Source organism: Echinops telfairi, unplaced genomic scaffold, assembly GCF_000313985.2.
Source record: "Echinops telfairi isolate 266 unplaced genomic scaffold, ASM31398v2 ScPeMD7_23;HRSCAF=83, whole genome shotgun sequence".
NCBI classification, from domain to species: domain Eukaryota; kingdom Metazoa; phylum Chordata; class Mammalia; order Afrosoricida; family Tenrecidae; genus Echinops; species Echinops telfairi.
In genome coordinates, this window is record NW_022103920.1 from 71,456,064 (window position 1) to 71,464,990 (window position 8,927).

At 36.7% G+C, this 8,927-nt stretch overlaps 1 protein-coding gene across 4 annotated transcripts in view; it reads right to left on the reverse strand.

Annotated features, from left to right (window-relative positions):
- The window catches only part of DGKB (diacylglycerol kinase beta), a 788,541-nt gene that overhangs the window by 489,305 nt on the left and 290,309 nt on the right, over positions 1 to 8,927 (reverse strand). The window lies entirely within an intron of this gene.

The following is an 8,927-nucleotide window of genomic DNA, read 5'->3' on the forward strand; positions in this document are numbered from 1 at the left end:
AAAGATATAGAGTGCAAAAACAAATCTCATATTGTGTTTAATACAGATATATCAATTGGAAAGACAAAGGACACCATAGAGGAAATTATGGCAAAAAATACAATTAGCATGAAAAAACAAATCCAAAGGAAAATCATCAACTGAAAGAGTGTAGACATTACATAAGGAATATCAAGCTTACTAAATATAAGGAGAGATACATGGCTGGAAGATCTGTTTGTTTTTCTCTTTTGACTGTAAATATTCAAAGTGGTAGATCTTTCAGGCAGAGTAGTCCACTGGATTGAGTTAAACTTTAGAACACTGTAGGATAGCACTTAATCAAGCTTTACAAATGAGATCCTTTATTTCTGGACTGTGAATCCGTAGTAGTACGACTAAGCCAAATCACTGTCATGGAGTTGATTATACCTCCTAGCAAACCTATAGGACAGGGTTAGAATGGTCTCTGTGGCTTCAGAGACGGTAAAGGTTCCCTGGAGGAGTCAGCCTTGACTTTCCCTGGCACAGCAGCTGGTGCTTTCAAATTCCTATCACACACACACTGCTATCACGGCTCCTAGCAGGCTGACCCGAAGTTCACAGTACGTCCTTGGCTTATCCGTGTGGCAACTAAAAGGAGGGTGGTGCAGAAGTCTGATGGTTACCTAAACTGATAGTTACCTAATAACTGCGCTATTATTCTTGTTTGTACACCAATTAAACTATTAAATCTTGGTATAATAATCTGTGAAGCTTTTGAGAAATCAAATGTCTGGGCCCAAGACTCAGAAATTGGGATTCAACTGACATGGGTCTCTGTTATCAGCTTATACGGCATTATCAACCTCATGGAGATTTCACAATTCTCTATTGTTAAGGATTTGGAGATTAGATAGATAGATAGATAGATAGATAGATAGATAGATAGATAGATAGATAGATGGATGTATAGATATAAATATATAGATAGATATATAGATATCTCCAAATTTTGGCACTAGCTGGAAAGGGCCTACAATAGCAGTACAATCACATCTGAGAGTTCTCATATAGGAGAGCAGGTCATTTAATGAGTTGGTGATACTTCAAACCACGGTGGCTTGCATAATACTAAGATGCTAGAAGCTATGCCATGTGCGTTGCCAATAGAAGCAGGGTTCCCGCTGGTGAACCAGATTCAGCAGAGCTTCCAGACCAAGAGCAGACGAGAAGACAGAATAGGCAATACACTTCTAAGGGATAAGCCACCGAAAACTTTGCTAATATCTGAAGAACATGGTTTGATAGTGTCAGGAGATGATCCCCTTATGTTGGACAACATTCAAAATAAGACTTGGAAAAAGCTACTTCCTTAGGGTGGATTAGTGAAGTGGATTGAGCTTTTTTTTTTTTTTTTTTGAGACCTTCACCTATTGATGAGGCATGACACAAAGTGAGAAGAAGTAACTGCAAATATCCATTAAGGATCAGAATACAGAATGTATGAACTATGAATCTAGGAAAATTAAAAGTCATCAAAAATAAAACTGAATGCCTAAATATCAATACTCTAAGCATTAGTGTGCAGAAATGGACAAATACTGGGGATTATGAATCAGACAATCACACAGTTCATTATTCTGAGAATGACCACTTAAAGAGAAATAACATCCCATTCATTGTCCAAAAGAATATTTCAATGTATAGCCTGAAGTACAATGTTGTATATGATAGGTTAATATCTTTATCCTACAAAGAAGAGCAATTAATAAACTATTATCCAAATTTACACACCAACCATAACCATTGATAAAGAAATTGAAGAATTCTATCAACATTAGTATGAAATGGATCAAATATGTAATCAAGATGCATTGATAATTACTAGTGATTAGAATGAATAAATTGAAAAGAGAGGAAGGATAGTTAGAAAATATGCCCTGGATTCTAGAAATGAAGCTGGAGATCGCATGATAATTTTTCAAAACTAACGATTTTTTAAACAAAATAAATATAATCAGTGATTTTACATATACGGGCTTCACCATATGGAATACGCAGAAATCTAATTGATTACATGTGTGGAAAAATGCTCTGGAAAAGACCAATATTATCAACCAAAAGAAGAGCAGAGGCTGACTGCACAACAGACCACTGGCTCCTAATTTACAAATTCAAGTTGAATATGAAGAAAATTAAGATAAAACTATGAGATACAAAATATGACCTTCAGTTCATCTTCTCTAAATTTGGAAACCATCTAAAGAACAGATTTGGTGCATTGAACATTGATGATTAAAGATCAGGTAAGTTATTGGATGATGTCAAGTACAACAAACATGAAGAAAGGAAAAGGTCATTAGAAAGAAAGAAAAGACTAAAGTGGACATCAGAAGAGATTTTGAAATTTTCTCTTGAACCTGTTAGGTCAAGTTCATGGTGACCCTATATACAACAAAAGGAACACTGCCAGTCATTCTTCCAAAATCCTTACAATTGGTACGTGGGAGTTCATTGTGACAGCCACTATGTGAATCTTTGTCGTCGAGGATCTTCCTTTTATTCTGCGGTGCTTGCACTTTACTAAGTATGGTATCCTTCTCCAGGGATTGGCGTCTTGTGTCCTATTAACATGACCAAATTAAAAGAGACGGAGTCTGAGCCCCCTCTCTTCCAAGGAGCATTCTGCGTATACTTCTTGCCAGCTAGATTTGTTGTTCTGACAGTCCATGGTACTTTCAATATTCTTCTCCAGCACCATCATTCAAATGCATCATTCATTTTCAGTCTTCCTTCGTCAATGCTCATTTCTCATATGCATTTGAGACAATTGATTACACCATGACTTGGGTCCGGCACATCTTGCTCCTCAAAGTAACCTCACTGGTCTTCAACACTTTAAAGAGCTCCTGTGCAGATTAGTCTCAATGCTACCAATGCTTTGATGTCTTTGTGCTGCTGTGAAGAACACTGGTTGTGGATCCAAGCGAGATGGAAGTCTTGATGATTTTAATTTTGAATCTGTCAAGTCTGGCATAGTAAACCACGTGGTTGTCTGGTTCAAAGTGGCCAATACCAAGCAGTTTCAGCCCACTGATGCCAATAATATAAATCTTTATGGATTCAATCTTGACTTTGATAGATTCACATTTTTTCTAGATTCATACTTTGTATCTATGCTTCATTTATTAATAGATATTTTCAGCTGTTTCTTCACAATTTGCGTTGTCATTATAGACAGCTGACTGGACTTTGAGAAGGAAACACTTTCAAAGTCATACTTGTATGCCTTCTGACCTTAAAGGGGTTTATCTTCCAGCACTGTGTCTGACAATACTCTGGTGCTATTCAGAAAGATTTCAGTATATTTGTCAATGTTGCACTGCTATTTATAGGAGTTTTAGTGGCTAATTATTCAGAAAGGGACAGCTTATTCAGCATTTTTAGTCTTCTCTTAGTCTGGAAGTTTCACGGGATCTAATTCACCTTGGGTGACCCTACTGATATCTGAAATAGTGGTTATATAGCTTCCAGTGTCACAGCAATAAACAAGGCACCACAACATGACAAAATGGCAGACAGGTAGTAGGCTCTTGAATGTCGAGTAGCTAAAATAAAAGGAAGAAATAATGAACTTAAACAGTTAAGAAGAAAAAAAAGAGTTAAGAAGAAAAATTTAAGGGTACCTTAAGATGACAAAGTAAAGTATTACAATGAAATGTGCAAAGCTATGGAGTTAGGCAAGCAAAGATGAATATAGCTCAAGATGAAAGAACTGAAGATAAACATCAAGTGCAGGGTTGTAATATTGAAGGATTTCATGAGCAAAACAGTGAGGGATAGAGGAAGCATCAAAGGAAGTGAAAGGAATACACCAGTCGCTGTACCAAAAATAATCGGTTGACATTCCACCATTTCAAGAGGTGGAACATATGAGGAAGAGCCAAGAGTACTGCAGGAAGAAGTTCAAGTTACAATGAAGGTTTTAGTAGCAAAACTCCAGGAATTGAAAAAAGGATCAGTTGAAATGTTTCAACAAACCAATAAGCACTCGCTAGTCTATGTAAAGAGTTTTTTTAAGACAGCTACCTGGCCAAATGACAGGAAGAGACTCATATTTTGGCCATCCCCCAAAATGATGACTACACAGAATGGAAAATCATTAAACAAGATGATTAATATGACATTCAAGTAAAATTTTGCTCACAATCATTAAATACTGGATGCATCAGTGCATAGACAAAGAGCTGACAGAATTTCCAAGCAAATTTCGGATAAAGATGTAGGACTTAGGATTTTATGCTCATGGCAAGTGGCCTAAAGAGGAAGCAGAATTATTATTTATTTAAATATTTTAATTGAGTATTCGACACTAAAAATAACCTACCAAATCATACTAAACAACACAGAGAATCTGATACAGCAGTAATGATATATAGAATTCACAATTACAATCCAAAGCTATAGCCACTTGATGTTGAGATGCTTAGAATGGTTGCCAGGGAACAGCTAGTAATGGCACTCTACATTCAGAGTCCATGCTCCCGCTTTAAAGGATGGCTGCAAAATAAGTGCTGAATGCCAGTTTCTCTTTTCACCATTTTTGTTATTCAGATTTGCTAATATAATATCTTTTATACAAACTAAGTGCCATAACATAAACTTGCAAAATTCGCATGATACCTGCACACTTTAATTTGGCACCTCTCATAGGATCTCTATGCAGATCATTGGTTTAGTCAGTATAACAGTTTTATGTATCAATGTGGCTAAGATACAGTATCTAGTTATTTAATCAAATGCTAATCTAGGAACAGGTATCCCTTGTGGAAGAAGGGATGTCATTGCTGATGTCAGATTGATTGTGCCTGAAAGCAAAAGCCTGACAGAAAGATATTTGCTTGTGTTTTATTGACTATGCAAACACAATCAACAGTATAGATCATAACAAATGATAAATAACATTGCAAAGAGTGAGAATTTCAAGACACTGAATCACACTCATGTGGTATCTCTACAAAGACAAAGAGACAACCTTTCAAATAGATCATGGATACTGTAGTTCAAAATTAGGAATGGTGTGTTTCAGGGTTGTATGCTTTTACCAAAATTATTCAATCTTTGTGCTGAGCAAACAATATGAGAAGAGGGAGTATATGAAGAAGACCAACACATCAATATTGGAGGAAGAGGCATTATGCAATGACTGTGATATGCAAATCGCATAACTGCTTGCCAAGATTATGTGAAATATTTTCTGATAACGATCAGACTGCAGCTTTCAATATGAATTATATTTCAACATAAGAAAATGAAAAATCCTCTTGGCTGTTCCAGTAAACAATATCAGGATAAACAGAGCAAATATTGAAGTTGTCAAGCATTCCATTTTGCTTGGATCTGCAATCAAACCTGTAGAAACCATAGTTTAAGAAAAGCAAATGATATTCTGCTTTGGGCACATCTTCATCAAAAGACATCTAACAGGTGTTAAAGAGCAAAAATATCACTTTGAGGAATAGGTATGCCTGACTGAAGCCTTGGTGTTTTCATTCTCTTCATGGGTTTGCCAAAGGTGGACAATGACTACACACACACACACACACACACACACACACACACACACGAAAGAATCGGTGCCTCTGAATAAGGGTGGTAGTGAAAGAATACAGAATATACCATTCCCTGCCAGAAGAACCAACAAATCTATCTGGGAAGAAGTATGGTGACACCATCCCTAAAAAGTGAAGATGCCAAGACTTTGCCTCATATGCTTTGGACATGTTTAAAGGAGAGACTAGTCATGAAAGGAGGACACATCACTGTGCTCTGTAATGCAGAAGGTCAGAGAAAAGAAGCTCAATGTTTGCCCAACACAGTGGACAATGTTTCCTTCTGTTATAAGTAGAGCCAGATAGAGCTGGGACTGATTCAATGGCAAGCAATAACAATAAATCTCAACAGTCGACCAATTTATGGACAAGCCATGTTAAATGCCCTGTAGTTGTTTCCAACTCATATTAACCCTACAGTTATAAAACAAACTAAATGCAACCCAGTACTGTGCCGTCCTCACACACTGTATGAGGATGTGGTAGTTACATAATCTGTTGTCAGTTGGAGATTTAAGAGTGAAGGGGTGGAGTTTAGCCTGTCAATCAGGTCGCAGCTTGATGACCTAATTTGGAAGCACTAAGGAGATAAATAGCTCCCTGGAGGTGGGACACTCACTCACTCCCTGTGAGACATGCTTGTTGACAAGACATACAGAGCTGTGCTACAGCCCTGGAGTTGAAGGAGCCACATGGAGTTCCCTGCCAGTGCTGAGATGCTTCTACTGCCACTAGATCCACAAGACTTTCCACCCACTGGCTGTGATCTTCCTGCATTTGGCATCATTGCACGTGTTTCGTGAGTCTGAAGAGGACTTTATAGATAGGTATCAGACATTTGGGCTGATCGAACTCAGACTCCATCTAGACTTGGCTGGGACATTTTCTCAATATTCAATTGCTCTTGTATATAAAGCATTTTCTTATACACATATCTGTGTTTATGCATTTGTTTCTCTAGTCTACCTGGATTCACACACACACACACACACACACACAAACATGTTCACATGTTTGAAGTCCATCTTTACAATCTCTGTGCTAAGCTACCCAGTTGAGGGTCTTTCTCTTTTAAATAGACCCTCCACATTATCAAGTAGGATCCTTCTTCAGGGACTGGTCCGTCTGGCAAAATGCTCAAAAAACACAAGATAAAGTCTCATCCTCTTCCTTTCCATCGAGCGTTCTGGCTGTACTTCTCCCCAAATAGATGTGTTTATTCTTCTGGCAGGCCACAATATATTCTATATTTCTTGAAAACTGTCAGTGGCCTGCCATGGGGCCTGCCTTGTATCCACTCCTCTCCCTGCACTGGCCTGTTGGGTCTTCTGCCCCTGGTTTGCTGGCCTGCGAGCTGTAGAGTGTGGAAGGACTCCATCTTAGCAGCTGATTCGTGTACTTGAATCCCATTGCTGGCTTGATCCTTGGCTGTGTGGACCCTTTTCTTGTTATAAATGTATTTCTTATATGTGCGTAAGTGTCGTTGATTTTTTTCTTTCCCTTTAGAAAGCCCAGGCTAATGCATTGGGTACTAAAGGAGCGGAGTTCTACAGGAACAAATCCTAATAATTAAGGTTGGTTCTGAGTCTCTAGATAGCCTTTAGATAATCACTTTGGGCTAGCTTGTATACAGTAATAAGAACCCTAGATTGAGTAGCCCACATGGAGCTGTAGAATCATGGGGTCCCACATGGAGCTGTAGAATCATGGGGTCCCACATGGAGCTGTAGAATCATGGGGGAAAGAACATGCACTTATCTCTCTTTCTTTACTCTGTGATCCATGAAATGAAAGTGGTGATATTTGAAATACTGCTGGCCAGTGTGACACAAAAAAGGGAGAGGGAACACATTCTTTTGCCCACAATTTATGGTTGAGAAATTCATATGACCTATCTTACCATTTGAAAAGGAAAAGGAAGTGCAATAAGACCAATTAGCTTTGAGGAGGTCTTGAAATATCTGAAAACTGCCATGCATAACATGGCTACCATAAAGATAAATAAAACACTAATTCAGCTTTATCCAAACAAGACTACCAAATTTTCAAATAGTTAAAAATACTGAAATCACTCCACTGGCAATATTTCTCAAATAAGACATGAATTGGCGCTGGAACTTTAAACAAGTTGCAAAACTAGGATCATTCATTTTACATGACTTTCCTTATTTGTTATTTAAAATATCATTAATTAGAATCATATTGAAAATTAATCATTTTCTCCTTACATTTATGTTACTGCAGCCAAGTAGAGAAAGAAATAAAAAATAAATCCCCAAGATGTTTCTGTAAATCCAAACTTGAAGTTGGATACAGTAGTAGGGTGAGACTCAGTATACTCAACATTTTAGGGTCATTTGAATGCCTTCTAAATCATGCTTAATATTAAGTTAAGCTGTATGGTATTTCACATTATATTTTTAGACAAATAGAGATATTGGACAGTCCAATGATGAACGATGGTAGATGCCAGTTGCTTTTTCCCAGCTGTCACCAATTCTTTCACACTCAGGTTAGAGTATCCTCACTTGCCTTTGAGGAAACAAGCCATCTGAACACTCACTTGCTAAGATGTCTCACGACAGAATAGGTAAGGATATGACATAGGAGTACGAAGGACTGACTACAAAGATTCTTTCTTGGGTAAAAAAATGCACGCACTACATGTAGGTAGAATTAATTTTTTCCAGGAGCTTCCCAGGAATTTTTTTTAAGATACTATATCCTCCTACTGCCTATTGATTTCTTTCTGAAATATAGTTCATTTTCCCCACAGTTCTTCTGTAAGCAATCTCACATTACCTTAATAAGCTTCATTTTGGATAGTTAGCCATTTATGTTTCTTATAGAAAAGTAAATCTAATTGATCAGATTCATGCAAATAAAAATGGCAAGAATATATGTTCTCTTACCACACAGGCCAAAAATAGAAATCATTAAAACAGGTTTTAACCTTTAAAACAGGTTCAAAGAATAATTGAATTCCAATGTTTTTGTATAGTAATACTGAAAAATTTGATAAGTTTAAAAATTAAAATGTACTCAATCAAGCAATTTTACCTATGTCAACATGCTCTATAGTAATATCTGATTATTCTTCAAAATAGATAAATTGATAAATAGTTATATACTTTAAGATAATTATTTTTCATAAATTTAATATTACATGTAATTGAAATGGCAAACAATGAGATAGTAAACAATAAATAGAACATTTTACAACTCTTAAAGTAATGAAAATTATTTGACATACACTGAAATGATCAATAGTGGATATTCTATTTTTAGTTTAAAAAGTTTCAGAGCAGTCTTATTCATATAAGATTATTTTAACAAACTACAATTTTTGTTTAA